Source organism: Mixophyes fleayi, chromosome 1 (assembly GCF_038048845.1).
Source record: "Mixophyes fleayi isolate aMixFle1 chromosome 1, aMixFle1.hap1, whole genome shotgun sequence".
NCBI classification, from domain to species: domain Eukaryota; kingdom Metazoa; phylum Chordata; class Amphibia; order Anura; family Limnodynastidae; genus Mixophyes; species Mixophyes fleayi.
The window spans coordinates 156967157-156985803 of NC_134402.1; the positions used below are offsets into that span (position 1 = coordinate 156967157).

Below are 18647 nucleotides of genomic sequence, written 5' to 3' on the forward strand. Positions count from 1 at the left end.
CTTATACATATAGTATCAGATGAACAATGTATGGGAGCACCCAGTGAAACCGACGCGCATTTCGCTGGTGCTTAGCTTTATCACAGCAAACCCATTTGCCAGGTGAGCGGGGGTTTTTAAACTGAAGATGGCCAATGAGAAAATGCTCACAGAGTCTTGTTTGATTGGTTATTCATCGACTCTTTCCTTTTTGTGCTCAGGTGTTTTTTATAAAGAGGTAGTGATGTGGTATGTCTAAGCAGCTACAATAGATAAGAATATAAATGTAATTACTATTGGAAAATGTAGCGTGCCAAGGTATGAATATATTGATTATAGAATTAACTCTAGAATGGACAAAGGTATTTCAAATAAAGGGACTATTTTCTCAATTATATGTTAATTGTGTACACTATAATTGTGTACAGTATATTAATTAATATTGAATAATTTCGTAACGATGACTGTCAAAATGATATATGAGTGTGATATAACAATAAACATTATATAACTATTTATCTTAAATTATACTAAATGTGTTCTTGCAATATTATATAAAAAAATATAAAAGTGTAAAAAGTGACAAAAATGAAAATAAATACTTGTGCTATATTGATTATAAATTGAGATTAAATAAGTGAGAGGACCTAGGTCATAAGTTAAAATTATATAAATTAAAATATAATAGTGTTACTAAGGAATTATTATTATAATATTTTTTGGTGTATATAAAAATGATCATTAATATAACTCGTGAATACCTCATAACTATTATTTTTATGATAAACCCAATAACAGTTAATGATTACATCTATTGACTGTATTTTAATATTTGTGCTTCAAATAGATTTTTTATATATATGATGTGTGTATGTAATTTAGTGATATATAATATAACTAGTGAATACATCATAACCATTCTTTTATAATAAATACAATAATTTTTGCGTTCGCTATAATTATTAATTCATTATTGATTCTCAACTAATTAAGCTTTTTATCAATTTTATTTATACGAATTTTCCCTCAGATCAGCAGTCCACCACACCCGTATACAGTCAATAATCCTCTCGCCACCAAGAAAGGGTAAGTGTTGATTCTCTATGGAAGTATTATTGAATTGTATTTTATACATTGATAGGTGGTATCATGGGTTAGGATGGGCAGCCGAGTCAGCTCTGTACTCTCACGCCTATTCAGTTTCCAAAACGTGGCAAAACATCATTGTGACGTTGTCGGATCTGGGATCTCGTGAGTTTTAGAATCAATAAATACCCGCCTCCACGGTGATCTAGCGCCATATTTCGAGAGGGACAGAGAAGGGTTAGGTCACAGTATAGAGCAGTATAGAGCAGTATAGAGCAGGCATTTTTCTGAATTTGACTACAAATTGTTTGGGGACTCATATCCCCCCTTTTAAAAAAACCTGTATTTGCTGAGTGCTGAAATTGTAATATAGCAGCACTGTATATTTCTGAATTTGCACTACAAAGTGTTTTGGGTCTCATATCCCCCTTCTAAAAAAAGCTGTATTTGCCGAGTGCTGAAATTTTAATATAGCAGCACTGTATATATCTGAATTTGCACTACAAAGTTTTTGGGGTCTCATATCCTCCCTTCTAAAAAAAGCTGAATTGTCTGAGTGCTGAACTCCTAATATAGCACTGTATTGTATTGGGAGGGCGTAGCAGGGATTAAACTGTATTTTTCTGAATTTGCACTACAAAGTGTTTGGGGTGTCATATACCCCCATCTAAAAAAGCTGAATTGATTTCCATCAGACTTCTCGAAACGAGGCCAGTGGCTTCCACTGACTGAGCTCCAGTCCCACTCCCCAGAGTGGACACTTAGCCCCTTTGAGTTCTTTCAAATCAGCCATTTTTTGCGATCCCTGCCACCCAAATTTACACTGCGTCCCCTCACTCCATTTGAGAACCTATGCAAACTCCACCCCATGTCCAAAGGCATGATATCACAGCTCTATAGTATCTTTCTTGATTCCAATCTTCACCCTCAGCTCCCCCATGAGATTGAATGGGAGAGAGATCTCGGCCCTCTGCCAGATGAGGAGGCCTGGGAGGACATGAGACTGGGGATAGCCAAAAGCTCTATATCGACCAGACTAAAAGAAATATCCTATAAAATTTACTATCGCTGGTATAACACCCCCACTCGACTTCATGCAATGTTCCCTTCCTCGTCGCCTGACTGTTGGTGGGGCTGTGGCCACAGGGGTTCTATGATACATATCTGGTGGACTTGTCCAATCATCACTCACTTCTGGGACACTATCCATGGCTTTATCAATACTTTATTCGAGACTCCCGTTGCAAAGGACCCCTGGATCTTTCTCCTTTGCTACCCTCCCCCGGATCTTGATAAATTCTCAAAAAAACTAACAGCGCACATCCTCACAGCCGCCAAATTTTTCATTGCCCTCAACTGGAAGCGCAGCTCTTCTCCATCTTTTTCGGCCCTTAAAAAACTAATTTGGAATGTGGCAGCAATGGAAGATATTACTTACCACCTACATGACAGAGGTTACGCTTTCAGCCAAGTTTGGGCTCCATGGCAAATGGCGGCAAGCACATTTCCCTCTGACACTTAATTTCCTTGTGGAGGCCCATGTGTGGCGAGTGGGACCCTGCTCCTGCTCTACCAACCCTCGTCCGTCTAACACACTTTCATTGCCTTCTCTCTGACCCCATCCTTGCCTATCGTTTGTGGTCTTCCTTCTTCCCTTCCCCTTCTTACCCCCCCTTTTTTTTCTTACACCTCCCCCCCACTCCCCCAGCTCTATTTTGATGCTGTCTGATCTATGTAAGTTAAAGCAAGAAATAGCATAAAAAACTGGTCAGTTTACTTCTCAAGTTTTTTTGTGGATGTCCTCCCTGAATTTCATTACAATATAAATGTCTTCTGATTTTGTATCTTGTATGCCTTGTATTGCTTGACCATTCAAAATAAAGAATTATAAAAAATAAAAAAAAAATAAAAAGCTGAATGGTGTGAGTGCTGAACTCCTAATATAGCACAGTATTTTTCTGAATTTGCACTGATAAGTATAGGGTCTAATATACAGCCAAAGATGAGTGGTCAATTGCTAAGAGTCAAAAATGAAGAGGAAGGCAAGCAGGCTTGTCTGTAGAATGTACAGGCAAATTCTACTGTGTTATATAGGTAACACCCAAATAAAAGAGCTCCATTTCTCCATTGCTAATTGTAATTGCTGAAATAGAAATTATAGGCATGCCTGGCTTGGGCTAAATCTGCAGTTACATTTTATTGTACCATAGCTCACACAGAATCAGGAGAGGTGGCAGGGTTCAGTGCTGAAACATAAATTGTAATAATAGGGCTGTCAGTGTTCTTCAAGTCTCCGTGACATTATATTGTGCCATAGCTCATACAGAAACAGGAGAGGTGACATTGTTGGTGTCACTCTCCAGTCTCAGACTGTTACGGTGCTGGTAGTTACAGGTCTGATAGTCAGAGCAGGCCTGTACACGACCAGATGCTGAGTCTACTAGGTTCAGAATAATGAGGCAAGACACGATGTAGTTCTTCAAAACTTCAATGAAAAACATATATATATATATATATATATATATAAATATGCAGATGATTATATGCAGGTGTCCAATAGCCACGGTGGAGCGTGACAAGGTGGTAAACACAATAGCAGTCTATTCACAGCACAGATGATAATATGCAGGTGTCCAATAGCCACGGCGGAGCGTGACAAGGATAAACACAATAACAGTCTTGTTATATGCACATGAACAGACTTGCAGCAGGCTGTGAATCAGTAGAGGCACAATAGAGAGAAAACAAAGTCTTGGTAATATGCACAAGATGATACTTGCAGCAGGGAAATCCCAGTAGAAGTGCTCCAGCACTAGGTAGAGAACTGAAACTCATACACAGGAAGACACAGGATACACAGGAGTCCAAGGAATCAGGCTAGCAACAAGTTGCACTGACAGTGAGCAGATGTCAGTGCTGAGTTTAAATAGAGCAGGTAAAGTGACCACGCCCTGAGGGTGAGTCATGTGATGCACAGAAAAACAGAGCAGACAGGGAAAGTAACAAAACCTGGTCAGGATTGTTACACAGACATGATGATACTAATCCCTCTAACTCATGTGCTAAAGCCTATGTTGAAGTGCATACTGGTTTTAAGCCAGGTAAACAAAAATGTAAATAAAGAGCTTTTACCTTTTTAAAGAAAAAACCCTCTCTAATAAAGGTGAAAGTTTACTGTAGAAAAACATAAAATTGCCAAGATGCCATTCTACCCAAAATATTAACAAGCATACCAGCATCAGATAGCTCCCTTCTCTTAGCTAGATTTCAGCACCTACAATCAACACTGTCATCATATTCACCCTCATCATCTTCCTCAAACAATACTAATTCATCCCCGCTGGAATCCACCATCATAGAAGTCTGTTTACTTTGATGTAATTACCGATAATGGCATTCCTCATGGAATTTGTAGTTCATTTTATGGCAGAGCTGTCACAATTTTTGGGTAATTTTTTTAGAGCAGAGCAAATATCAAAATGTTGTGCAGACTCATCTGCATCATCACTGGGTGTCTTGGGAAAGCTAAGTTTTTTCTGACAAGCAGTTGCAAGAGAAGATGAAGGAGTAGACGTCATTACAAGATGTTGATAGCTCTTGGATCCTGCCAAAACTAATTAAGTACTTAATCTACAATTACAATTAGCAGACTTACTTTGTTTTATTTCATCCGTAAAATTTTTGCAGCTGCTTCTCAAAAAGTATAATTAAGGCAATCACTTGACTCAAGCTAACAGTGTCTGCACTCTCTTCACAGGTGACTACTTCGCTGCACTAAAGTACATTCCCCTCAAATGCTAGTCTTCTTGCACCTGCTGCATTCTCTTACATGCTGTTGCAGACTCCCAAAAATGAACCTAAATATTTCGGGACACAAACAGCATCTCCTGCATATCATTGTCATTTTTTAAAAGTTCTGTAACACCAAGTTGATTGTGTGAGCAAAACAGGATGTGATGGAATTCCCCCCACTGTAATGCTCTAACAATATTGGTGTCATTATCAGAAATCACATATCCTCAGGAGAGTGCAAGCAGGATTAGCCATGTTGCAATGACATCCCTTACTTTTTGTAACAGATTGTCAGCTGTATGCCTCTTAGTGAAGCCGCTGATACACAGAGTAGCCTACTTCTGAAAAATGTGAGGTGGGTACATGCTGCTGCTGTTCCTGCTGGTGAAGGCGAATCACCAACCCAGTGGGCTGTCACAGTCATATAATCTTTACTTTGCCCAGTTCCGCTTGTCCCCATATCTGTGGTTAAGTGTACAGTGGGTAGAAATGCATTTTGTAGCACAATAATTACATTTTTACGAACCTTCTGGTAGAGGTGAGGAATAGCTTTTCTAGTAAAATGGTGTCATGATGGAATTTGGTAATAGGGACAGAAGATCTCAAGTAACTGTCTAAAACCAGCTGCATTAATAGTGGACATAAGACGTAGATCTAATACTTGCATAGTCCCCATGGTGTCTGTGATCTGCTTTGCGACAGGGTGACAGCTTTCTTACTTTCTTCCTCTAGCAAATGATTGTTTAACAGTCAATTGTTGTAAACTACTACTAGTCTTTTATCTGGGTTGAAGATCCACCCCCAGCAGCAGCAGCCGGACTAACACTCCATAATTTTACAGAGGAATCATGGTTATTGGAGGAGTCATCTAGACTTAGGAACTTGAATGCAGGACTATGCATCACTTCTGTGGATATTGAAGATGAAGGTGTGGGGGGTGTAGATTGCAGGTGCTGGGATCTAGATGAGAGAAGGGAGGTAGATGATGCTGGACTGTTTGTTGTTATTTTTTTAACATAACTTTCTGATTTTCCCAACAGCATTCCATGAACTCGCTTCAAATGCCGTAACATGGATGAAGACCCTAGATGGTTAAGGTCCCTACATCTACTGAGTGTGGCTTTAAAAACGCTACAAATGGCTAGACAACTGTTGTTAGGAATTGTGTAAAAATAACTCCACACTTAGGTGGATTTTTGGTCTTATGCCCAGGCATGACAATGGCCTTTTTCTTTTCACTGGCAAGAACTGCTGCAATCTTTGTTTGAAAGTGTATGAAAATAATATTGTGACCTGTGAGGTGGTCAAAATAGAATGGAAATGAATGAAAATTAGTGTTAGTTAGGTTAATAATAATGTAGGTACAAAATAATACCTAAATTATGTGATTTTAGCCCCCAAAAAATTATTTTGAAAAATATAGCAAAACAAAACCAAAACACGGAAGGGCGGTTTTGGCAAAACCAAGACCAAAACCAAAACCCAAAGGTAATCCAGATCCAAAACAAAACCAAAACATGGGGGTCAGTGAGCATCTCTACTAAAAAATCTCACTTTTTCCTCCGTTGGTTCAGTTCTATTTTGAGGAAAAATTAGATGATCTTTAAAAATGTCCTTTACTTCCTTATATGGTCTTTTGATCATATTCTGACAATATCCTTTCCATTGTAATATCATTCTTAATTATTTGGCCCATGTTTCAAAAATATTTTTTTACCACAATTACGTTTTGTTCGTAAATATTCCCATTTCGGTACTGTCAGGCGCCGTCCTGCTGCCTCCTCAGGGTGGCCGCCTGTGTCATCATCCGGCGCGTCTTTTTAGCTTAGCAACCAGACGCAGAAGTCCCCGCCGCCCGGCGCGGCCATCCGAGCATGCAACGGGACGCTATTGGTCTAGCACAGCAGTGCTAATTATGCTGCTGCCTTTACAGGACACAATTGGATAGCGCTGTAGCGCTAATTATTTGCCGCCCATCTCTGCTATTGGTCCTCTGGGCTTTATAGCACTTCCTGCCCTGACTCCTGTGCCAGAGTATCAGGTATTCCTGCCTCCAGCATATTGTGTGTACCAGTATCCTACTTTGTTCCTGACTATTCCCAGTGCTGCATATGACCCTTTTGACCCGGACCGTTTTGACCACCCCTTTTGGATTCTCCCTCTGTACTGCGCTACCTTAACGTTTCCGACCCGGCTTGTCTCACTATTCTCCTGGACATCATTGTGTACCGTGAACTACCAGAACGTTACTGACCCGGCCTGTCTGACACCCCCTTGTATCTCGCTGTTGACTCGTGGAAGGACCGCGACCTGCGTGTCCCTGCAGCGAAGTCCATACTTCCTTGCGGGGGTTCCTGGTGAATACCAGGGGCACGTTAGACTCCGCACCTTCCTCAGAGTTGCGCCAACAATAGCAGGTACGCATATAATTGTGACAGGTACACCCCTAATAGTAGAGGGTAAGTGAGAACTTGTTGCATGGAGAATGCTATTAGTTGCAGTTGTTTTTCTGAAGATATCAGTTGACAGTTCTCCTTTATCTCTAACAAAGTTGGTTAAATCTAAAAAATGTACTTTAATCATACTCATATGAGATATATTGAGAAAAACAACTGCATTGAACAACTGTTCAATGTATAACTATTGTCCCACTGAATAGATAACTAGGACACTTAACAGAGACTGTTAGTTAGGTAGAGAATTTGTCAATACCTATAGCGCTGACATCCTCGCAAGGATCCGATAATCATTTGTCAGAGTCTAACAAGACTTTAATCACTTGACCTGCCATTAGAAGATCAGCATTATGAGTTCGAGAACAATATTAACCAATCATGCTGAGTTTAATACGATTGGAGTAGCTGTACTATATACCTAATCATACTAATGTTATTTGCTGCATATCACTGAAAAATTGAAACATAGTATTCAATATATAATAACATAAGTAGCACTGAGTAGATACATATGCCCAGGCTCTTGTGATTTATTAAATCTTTTCAACCTTAAACAATGAATGGTAATAAAAGAAATTGAGAATCAGGATGGGGATTAAGACGACTTTACAACACATTTAAGGGATATACACTTAGCAGCGAGATATATAAATTAAACTATCCTGTACATTAAAAGATAGTTTACCTCACTAGTCAATTTATTGAATTTCCAAGGATATGTGATAACTTTATAATTATTTGAGACTATTGGGGACATCCATTTATTTTAAGGACACATTTATTCATCACTTATACACCTGTTTGTTATATTTCGCTGAGATTTTAATTTTATGTCTTTTAATTATGAATAATAAAGGTTAAGTAACTAATTACCACTATAATTCAATTAATTATTAATTTTGGAGTGAGAAGTGCATTAGTTTTCAAAAAACCTTCTTCTTTTTCCTCTCAATCATTGTCTCATGGTTTTTGATGCACCCATTGACTAGATGATGAAATAATTCATGAACATTTATAATAAGGGTTTCTCTCACTTCATAATTAGTGCGATCTATCCATTATTTCCTATCCCCTATTTTTTCTATTATATATGGAGTCTACACAGATGGAAGTTCCATCCTATATTACTCTTTTTTTACCTTCATTGAACTGTTCTTCAGATCAAAGGTGATAAGAAATATTGCTAAGTGGATTTAATGTTTAGTAAGAGAGATATTTAAGTTTTAAAGGTTATGCTGTTTAAATGGAGGTCCTGTATTCCTCTATTGACAAGTAAATCTTTTGTTCTATATTAATATCTTCAGGCTCTATTTAGCGAATGTATTACAAATAATGGACAGATAAAAGAGTTTTCTGTATTTTACACCAATGAGAATTTATAACAAGTAGTACTTGAACTCTGCTTGAGTGAGATATTGAAGTGACTAATAAGGAATTAAATAGGGTTAAATTTAGGATACTAATTTAAAAGTGTCAAAATTATCACACTGTTTAACAATGTTAAATATAAGGAGAAGTGTATTGGATTGGTAAAGTGAAAGCATTCAATGTGTTAGTGTTAGACGGTAATACGTTTTTTTGAAAAAGAACTGGCTGGCTGCTTGTGATTCAGCCATGAGTAAAGGATTATGATAACTTTATGAAATAGAAATTATGTATCAGTTTTTCCCCTTTACATTGGCAATGTAATAATTATGTGTTTTTAAAATTAGTATACTAATGTATTTATATTTTAATCAGTGGTTGTGGGAAGTGTTGGCTGATTAATTAAGAGGTGGTATTTCTGCACACTGTAAGATTTCATTGCTTTGAAGAAATCCAACATAAGGATGAAAAACCGGTCAGCAATATTTATAATTAAGGATTCAATTTCCTGTGTGCAATGATATCAGAGCTGCTCTTCTCCTGCACCTTTCTAAAATAAGACATCTCATTTGAGGTGGACACAGATTTCTACTGTGCAGTACAGTGAAATATTGTATCTATAGACTACAAGATAACTCAGCAGAGTTCCCAGGACTGGGTAATTCAACATCTGTGGATAGATATAGAATATGATTCTAAAAACTACTTCTTACAAGCGCTAACAAACAAAAAGTGATGCTACCTATCTCAGGTGCAACTAGACCCAAAAAACAAACTTTACAATACAAAAAGTGTAGACACTGGTGCAAAACTTATAAACTTATAAACATAAACAAGAGGTGCTCAAAGTCATAATATAGACTTGGCCTGGAGAACTGGGGGTATCCTATTAAGTCCATAATTTATTCATGATGAGTCCTTTTGATGTCACAAGAAACAGATCGAAAAAAAATTCTTAGAAGTCCAAAATTTCAATGTTCATTTGAATTTTCCTAATGATATGCTGTTACCTTGGAGTTATCACAATATGTAGAAAAAACAGAATTATAATATGGTGTAATAAATAATGGCAGTGTTTCTAGTTACATGATTGTGATACATGACAATTAGATTATACACTCATTGGCCACTTTATTAGGTACACATCTACACCTGCTTATTAATGCAACTATCTAATCAGCCAATCATGTGTCAGCAACTCAATACACCTGAATTTCAGCTGTTGTTCAGATCAAACACCTGTAAAGTCGCCGGAAACCGGCGACTTTACAGTGAAAATTTAAAGCGGCGATAGCTTGCAAACTTGCCTTTACAAGCCATTGCCGCTATAAATTTTCCCTGCAAAGTCACCGGTTTCCGGCGACTTGCAGAAATCGGAGGTTCATACATTTACCCCCAGAATGGGGATGAAATGTGATCTAAGTGACTTTGACCGTGTAATGATTGTTGGTGCCACACAGGGTGGTCTGCGAACCTCAGAAAATACTGATCTTCTGGGATTTTGCACAACAGTTTCTAGAGTTTGCAGAGAATGGCGCACAAAACAAAAAACATTTTGAGTGGCAGTTCTGTGGCCGACATGTTTTGTTAAGGAGAGATGCTAGAGAGGAGGGTCAGACTGGTTCAAGCTGACAGAAAGGCTAGAGTAACTCAAACAAACATAGGTTAGGATGGTAGTATGCAGAAGAGCATCTCTGAATGCACAACACATCCAACCATGAAGTGGATGGGACAGCAGCAGAATACCATACCAGGGTCCATTCCTGTCAGCTAGGAACAGAAAAATGAAGCTACAGTGTGCACAGGCAAACAAAAACTGGACCATTCGAGATTTGGTGGACCAGATAAAAAATCTTCATTTCTGCTGAGACATTCAGATGTTAGTGTCAGTATACATCCTGGCTTGTGTCAATGGTGCAGGCTGGTGGTGTAATGGTGAAGGGCAGGGGCGGATTGGGAACTTAAAGTGGTCTGGAAAAAATTCTGGAAGTGGCCTCACATGGGCGGGACCAAACAAACAGTGGGCTGGGTCAACACAAAAGTAGGCGGGATTAACGCAATTATCCATAACCACATCAGTTATCAGTGGCAGGCGAGGCTAACGCAACACGCAGTGGTAGGCGGAGTCACAGTAATCAGACACAAAGAAAGGCAATAAAGTATTATGCTACACCCAAAGTATTTATGAATGTAGAATTGAAAACTGCCATGTAAGAGGAGTGTGACTACATTGTGTAAACAAAAAGAAATTTGACACACCACACAGACAGGTCATGTCAGACTGCTATCTATAAGAGAGTCATTCATTCAGAGGTCCCTCTCCCCTTCCTATATCATCAAGCATTGAATTCTTTCCAAATTGCTCCTCATGTGTGCGAGTATGTTGTAGGTAAATTATATATTATATTGTAATCTACACAGGGACTGATGTGCATGAATAAAATGCTGGTGTTCCATAGAGATGTACAACATGTTCATAATATTTAAACCATAGATTGTAAGCTTGCGAGTAGGGCCTTCCATATATTGTAAGCTTGCGAGCAGGGCCTTCCATATATAGTAAGCTTGCGAGCAGGGCCTTCCATATATAGTGAGCTTGTGAGCAGAGCCTTCTCACCTCTTTGTCTGTTTTACCCAGTTTGTTTATTACTGTGTTTGCCCCAATTGTAAAGCGCCACACAGGAGTGTCCCCAGATGATAAAATGCCACACAGTATTGCCCCCCAGATGATGAAATGCCACACAGTAGTGCCCCCAGTTGATAAAATGCCACACAGTAGTGACCCCAGATGATAAAATGCCACACAGTAGTGTCCCAGATGATAAAATGCCACACAGTAGTGCCCCCAATGATAATATGCCACACAGTATTGTCCCAATTCAAACTGTGACACACTACAAACACTAAAAACTGCTCTGTAGTCCTATATGTGAGTCAACTCACCTCTTACACTGATGTTGTCCATTCCTCATTGGGTAATAGAAGAGCTGTGAGCACGCCTAACTGAGCTCCAGGACGTTGAGCTACATGGGATCTCTCTCCCTCTTGCTTGTGTTGACCCTGCAGCCCACCCTCAGTGAAAGGCAGCCTGGCAATTTACTTCCAGGACTGCTTCACTGTCTGGCAGTGACACTCGCCCTTGTGGTCAGATTAAAAACAACATGCAAAAAAAAACCGAATTAATGAAAATGAAAAGATAAGATAGCAGGCGCCCTCAGAAGACCACTGGCCTACTGGGAAAATTCCCGGTAAGGCCTATGGCCAATCTGCCCCTGGAGCAGGGCATATTTTATTTGGCCCATTAATAGCAATTGAGCACTATTTCCACAGCATACCTAAGCATTGTTATTGACCATGTGCACCCCTTTATGGCCACAGTCTACCCATGTTCTAATGACTATCAGCAGAATAATGCTCCATGTAACAAAGCACACATCATCTTAAGCTGGTACCAAAGACATGACAATTAGTTCAGTGCACTCCAATTGCCTCCAAAGTCACCAGACCTCAATCAATTAGAGCACATTTGGGATGTGGTAATAGAAGATTTGCAGCCCTAAATGTGCAGCCAACAAATCTGCAGCAATTGCATAATGCTATCATGACACCATGGACAAGAATCTCTAAGGAATGTTTCCAGCACCTTGTTGAATCCATGCCACAAAGAAATCAGGTTGTCTTGGGAGCAAAGAGGGGTCCTAACCAGTACTAGAAATGTGACCTAATAAAGTGGACACAGAGTGCCTGATTCATCAAGACATGCATTCTGAGCGCAACCCGCGTTCAGTATTATATGTATGTATTTAAGCTTTGCACACTCCTGAATTCATCAAAGCATGGCCATATCTCTAGATTCTGGGCATGCGCAGAGTAATTTAGCAGACAAGACGCTCAAAATCGACAGATACGTGCCTTGATGAATCAGTCCCTGAGTGTATAACTATTATATGTGATGTGTGGTTTTGTCTTACTTGTATTTGTTTTTATCTTATAAACAAATACTTTTTACTGTTTATCATATGACTGTCAATGCAATTTTATCATTGCATCAGATCAATTCTGAATTAATAATACATAAAGTAATTTTTACATACAGGATTTATTAATCTGTTTGATAAGTGAAGGTTTTTACCCCGAGTGCTGTGAATTTTTGTGTATCCACACTACTCCATATTTTGCACATTTCTATACCACAATATGCCTCAAGTGTTCCATTTGGAATTCACCTTATTTTTCTCTGCATGGAATTCAAACTTAACCCTGTGGCAAAATGAATTGACCTTCACTTCCCCAGTTCTATTTATAGACCCTTTACTGTGCAGATGTGAATTTACAAATTCAGTTCAGAATTGTCACTCTGTGGAATGGCAAACCAAAAGTAGGAACTTCATCACATCACAACTTTGCTTATCTCTACTTTCCATTACTCCTATACACTGTTAAACAGTTTATGACTGTCTGTATTATGACTTTGGCAAATGGCAGGTGGTATGACAAACCTACTGGGGATGACAGGGACAGTCCACAGATGTAGGGAACATGCAAGAACTGATTGATTCGCCTGAACCCATTATCAATATGAATGCTATGCATTAACTGCTGGGAAACCTGTTGATGTCAATATTATGTCACTGAAATTCCTTCACATGTGGGTGGGCTCTTTAGAATTGTGGCAAGACTTCATATCGGATCACCTTTAACAAAAACAATATTAAACCTAGGGCAATGAAGGTCTAATAGCCGCTTATGTGCACAATAAGCTGTTATTATATCTACATATCCCAAGATCAAACAGTGTGCAAGCGAAATCCACAAGACCCAGCATCCTCTGGGTGAGGAATATATGGGACAGGATATGGCACCTCCCCAGGTACACTATTGACTGGAGAGATAAAAAACTTAACCCCTAGTAGGTAAGTGCTGACTCATGAACAAACATATGAGTTTAAGGTCGTTTGGCTTTATGTGCCTTACTCATCAGAATATCAGTTCAATTAAACTTATAGATGTGTGATTTTAAAGCAAAATCACAAAAAGCATCATGATATCAAATTGGTGAGTAATTAGATAGAAACTATGAAAATAAAATGGAATATAAATATACATAACCTAAGTTGTGATGGTAAGAGTTGTGAAATGTAAATTAAAAAGTGAAAGTTTGTGTCAGAAATGAAATAAGTGCGTTATAATTGGGCAGCATGGTGGCATAGTGGTTAGCACTTCTGCCTCACAGCACTGGGGTCATGAGTTCAATTCCCAACTATGGCCTTATCTGTGTGGAGTTTGTATGTTCTCCCCGTGTGTGAGTGGGTTTCCTCCGGGTGCTCCGGTTTGCTCCCACACTCCAAACACATACTGGTAGGTTATTGGGCTGCTATCAAAATTGACCCTAGTCTGTGTGTGTGTGTGTGTGTGTGTGTGTGTGTGTGTGTATGTGTATGTTAGGGAGTTTAGTCTGTAAGCTCCCGTGGGGCAGGGACTGTTGTGAATAAGTTCTCTGTACAGCGCTGCGGAATCAGTGGCGCTATATAAATAAATGGTGATGATGGGGATGATGATTATGGTAATAGTGCGCGTAATTACTGTTATTACGGTAGTTCTAATGCCAGCTTTTTGCTCGAAGCTCCCTGAGCTGCGAGCAGAAAGCTGGGTTAATATTACCGTAATAACGGTAATATCTTTAGCGCGGCAGTACTTCACGGGGAATTGAATTCCCCCATAGACTAAGACAAGTGCTAGTATCAAAAAAATTATAAAATAATACAGATAATAAGGATACTGTCCAGTTAATATTTCTTGATAAGTAATAATTGGTAAGGTAGCAAAGGGACCTCCAAACCAGAATAAGTATAAAACAAGTACTATTATAAAGGAACCAGTTGTAATGGGAGCTGAGGTCTTTAGTGAGTGTGTTTTTGGTACAATAATATGGATTATATGTATCACCACCTCCTGATTCCTGGACGGGCCCCTTGTTCTGCAATGGTTCCATTTGTGTGATATGTAAGAAGTATTGAGTTTTGGATGTTTCAAAATGAGGTTCTCTGTAAGTGTTAGTTATTAGTCTCAATAAAACCTGATTTCCAAACGAATATACTAAAAATGGTACCTTTAGCTTTAACATATAAATATAATGTAAATACACATAAATATATATACACTGTGACAAAGCATTGGGAAAATGGTTATATGCATAATATATATGTGTCCCAGGTTTCTGTCTTATGTGGTTTAAAACCCCAGGGAGATTCTTTGTGTTTGGGAAATAGCTTACCAAAGAGTGTTTTTGGCTGCAAGAAAAGCCGTTCTAAGGGTCCCTGGGGTTATGAATGGAGAGAAAGGGTGGGCTCCAGGGCAAACGCTGGACTTGAGGAGGGTGATTGCCACGCCACGCCACCAGTGGGCGTGACTAGCATGTGTAGGTGCGTGGCTATAATTTTACACAATCAGTAAGGCACAATATTCCATTGGTCCATCAAAATGCGTGTGCATTGCTATGTCTAGTGTGTGGCTAAATACATGACACTAAGAACTGAATAAAAAAACAGTTAAAATTACAATAAATGATAAGCAAAGTAACACTATGCAGTCATAGTGAACATGGCCAAACATCATACGTGATACTTTGTACTGAGATATTATTGTAGATTATCTGATTAGCAATTTACGGAGTTTTGTGGCTTGTTTCAACTGGTAATTATCTAAATAGAATAGTCAGACTATATCACAAATGCATATCTCCTATATGTCCCAATTTAGGCAGGATAGGGTCACACTTGCAAACACACAGGGTCAAACACATAGACATGTAAACTGTCACATACACAGACAAGCACAGACTCACACATACACAAACACACACAGGATCAAACACACAGACATGTAAACTGTCACATGCACAGACTCACACATACACATACACAAACACACACAGGGTAAAATACACAGACATGTCACACACTCTTACCTTCTTCTGCCTCCTGCATTACACCCATGTCGGCCGTGTGGGAGGAAGAGGCAGGGCCAGACTGCCGGGCAGAGAGCAGTGATCACACAGCAGGGGAGGGGACTGGGAGATGATTACAGCTACAAGCAGTAGTGACTGGTCCCGGGAGAGAGGCCAGCCACTGTAAGCATACAACACCCCAGGCAAGACAGGTTTTTCTGGGGACTAGGAAACCCTCCCTGGGTGCACACCTGGGCTCCATTCAATAGGCCAATTTCAGGTCATCCAATCAGCCAAACACTTGCTGGCTAATCAGCAGTTGCATCTGTACGGTGCTGTTAAAAGGCTGTGAGTGTTACAGCTAACGGCTATTAACATAACCCTCTAGAACAGGAGAACAGAGATCTTTGTCTATAGCAAATGCCTTTTCCATAGAGCTTGATGTGCTCACAGGTATTTGGATGCCCCCAGGTCTTATCTCATAGCATAGTAGAAGTATATGTATAATACCACAGCGCGAAGGTAGGAGGCTTTAGCCAGGAACAGGAGCAGATGGTCAAGAGCGGTCTGGGTCAGGGGTCCACAGCAAGCAGGGGTATCCAGTAGATAAAGCCAAAGGTCAGGGCAATCAGAGTATAAGCAGGGGCAGAAACAAGCCAGGGATCACAACAGAAATCAATCAGCAAGTATCCAAAGGACAGAGAGCAGGTCAGCTAGTGAGAGACTCATGCTATAACCAGCAAGGAGACTAAGACCTCCCTGCCTTAAATACTTGAATTGGCCAATCAGGGATCAGAGGCACTGGGGCTGTAATTAGCCAAAGGAAGCTATTAATTCTCATTGTGCACACGCCCGGCAGTTCCCTCATGCTGGGACGTGGCGTTAAGAGAGTGTCCAGACCGTTGCTCTGGTGACAGCTAGAACAAGGTGGAAGTGACGTCCTGCCAGTCATTGCAATGACTAGGACGCGGCCCGCAGGTAAACAACGAACCACCGCGGCTCGTGACAGTGAGGCTGTTTCCTCAGTCTCGCAATACCTGAGTAACAGGTCTGATGTCTGTTAAGTGAGAAAGCAATTTGTTACCAGAAATTGCTGTTTTTTGTATGTGGGAAACATTAGGTTCTTCACTGGACAGTTTAGTTGGACAGGCTAAGATTTATGTTCTGCTTTGTTTACTTTTGGAGCTGTTAAATTAAACTAGCTGCGGCTACTTGAACCAAGACACTGGACTGGTGGGGTATACTTGGCAGAAGCATGTGAAGAGCAGCCATTTACCATAGGAGACAGCACCCTTAACACATTCTTGCAACAACACACAAACAACAATATTTTGCATGGAGCCCACAACCTGTGTACTCTCATTGCCAGTATGGATTGTTATACAAAGTCTGGGCCAGTTGTAAGGTTTGCATTTAGTCTGGAAAACTGCTTGCATGGAAATATAAAACAAATGATGTTGAACAGTCTACAATGTTTTATATTTTATTAATATTGTTTTATCAGTTCACATGAAACATTATTTCAGATATTATATTATCTCTGTTGAAATATAAAAATACTTCACAACTGCTCAACAATGCAACAGCTTTGCCACCTAGTGGTTTTTAAATGGAATGCACTGCATTCACAAAACTCTTATTTGTGATCAATCAAGCAGTAATAGAAATTCCATGTAACAAAATAAATATGTATTCTTTATTGCATATGGATTAATTAGAAAAATAGTTTATAATTTATAGAATACTCATTCTTGATGACATTTTTGGTTTTCACACACACACATTTAGTTTTCATATAGATGATACAATCATCACTTCAATAGCGTTCAACTTATTGCAAAAAAAAAATAAACATATATTTTTTATGATTTTTATGCATTTCTGGTATAAAAAAAAGAGATAGCATATTTTATTTAATGCACATCTCTATATATAGTATTATTTATTGTAAATTATTAAGAAATAATATTTTTGCTGTTTTAAAAAAAGCATCTGCTTTTTTTCTAGGTATCTAGTTTTATCAAAGAACTCACTTTCCCTTCTTTAAATATAAATAAATGCAAAATAACCATTGCAGGAAAAATCATCAATTAAGACAGCAATTACAAAAACATTGTAGGTTAAAGGAGGGTGACTACGCCCTATCAACTTCTGGGTCATTAAATGCAATGTGTAATTTGAACTGTACAAGATTTCAGTGAGAAGCCTTGTTAGGAGCACACCATTACCCCATGATAAAAAGGAATCTACTTTGGCTAGTTATCCATGAGTGTAATTTCATGCTTCCCCGCCTTCATCATTACATTGGGCCCCTTCCATTACACTGTGCCCCTCATATCAAACTGTGCCCCTTCCATATATCACACTGTGCCCTCTCTATATATAACACTGTGCCTTCTCCATATTTAAAACTGTGCCCCCTCGATAGATCACTCTGTGCCCCCTCCATCAGTACTCTGTCGCCATCAGTTCTATACTTACCTTTCTGTGACCTTCTTTCTTCTGTCTTCTTCTTCTATTCTTTTGTGTTCTGTGCTCCTGGCTCGTCTCTGATCCTGACTGCAGTCATCACGTCCTGATAGTCAGTTAGAATTTAGCATAGAACAGAAAGAGACGGGAGCCGTCACAGGATGCAGCACAAGCGGGGAAGGCAGGGAGAGCGGATCGCCTCTCAAGCATGGCACTTCCCATTCTTGCCTGCTCATGCCGGCAATGTCATTGAAGTAATGGGACGGAGAAGTGCCGGTATAAGCACTGGTTAGGACTCATTCCAGTGTGTCTCTTACAAATATAAGATTGTGTAGACTGTCACCTGCAGACTGAATTGCAGTGAGGTAACTCTTGTGTCAACAAATGAGTCTGCCAAGTAGCTCTGCTGGTAAGAACAATCCTTCATTGCCTTGCTGATGTTAACCTTTGCACCCTTCTGATGGTAATTAGTTTCTTAATTTCACATGACAGTTATAATTGCTGTCTATGGTCTATAATATACCAGCGCTACAAATTCACTTCCAGAGAAGGAA

The 18647-nt window shown here is 39.4% G+C and overlaps 1 long non-coding RNA gene across 1 annotated transcript in view; it reads right to left on the minus strand.

Moving 5' to 3' along the window:
* LOC142143955 (uncharacterized) overlaps window positions 1-18434 on the minus strand; it is a 119844-nt gene extending 101410 nt beyond the window's left edge. The window contains exon 1 of the long non-coding RNA XR_012689617.1: window positions 18106-18434. This is a non-coding gene — a long non-coding RNA (uncharacterized LOC142143955). The remainder of the gene's footprint in view (window positions 1-18105) is intronic.
* Window positions 18435-18647: the final 213 nt, after the last annotated feature.